Here is a 417-nt window from a genome sequence, read left to right as displayed (position 1 = left end):
TCTGTAATGTTAATGATTCTGTACTCCTTGTTGTAACAATCTGTAATGTTAATGATACTGTACTCCTTGTAACAATCTGTAATGTTAATGATTCTGTACTCCTTCTTGTAACAATCTGTAATGTTAATGATTCTGTCCTCCTTGTTGTAACAATCTGTAATGTTAATGATACTGTACTCCTTGTAACAATCTGTAATGTTAATGATTCTGTACTCCTTCTTGTAACAATCTGTAATGTTAATGATTCTGTACTCCTTGTAACAATCTGTAATGTTAATGATTCTGTACTCCTTCTTGTAACAATCTGTAATGTTAATGATTCTGTACTCCTTGTTGTAACAATCTGTAATGTTAATGATTCTGTACTCCTTGTTGTAATACTGATTCTGTACTCCTTGTTGTAACAATCTGTAATGT

Source organism: Protopterus annectens, chromosome 3.part1 (assembly GCF_019279795.1).
Source record: "Protopterus annectens isolate FY-2018-M chromosome 3.part1, PAN1.0, whole genome shotgun sequence".
NCBI classification, from domain to species: domain Eukaryota; kingdom Metazoa; phylum Chordata; order Ceratodontiformes; family Protopteridae; genus Protopterus; species Protopterus annectens.
The sequence above is the reverse complement of the archived record's forward strand: the minus strand, read 5'-3'. Positions refer to the sequence as shown.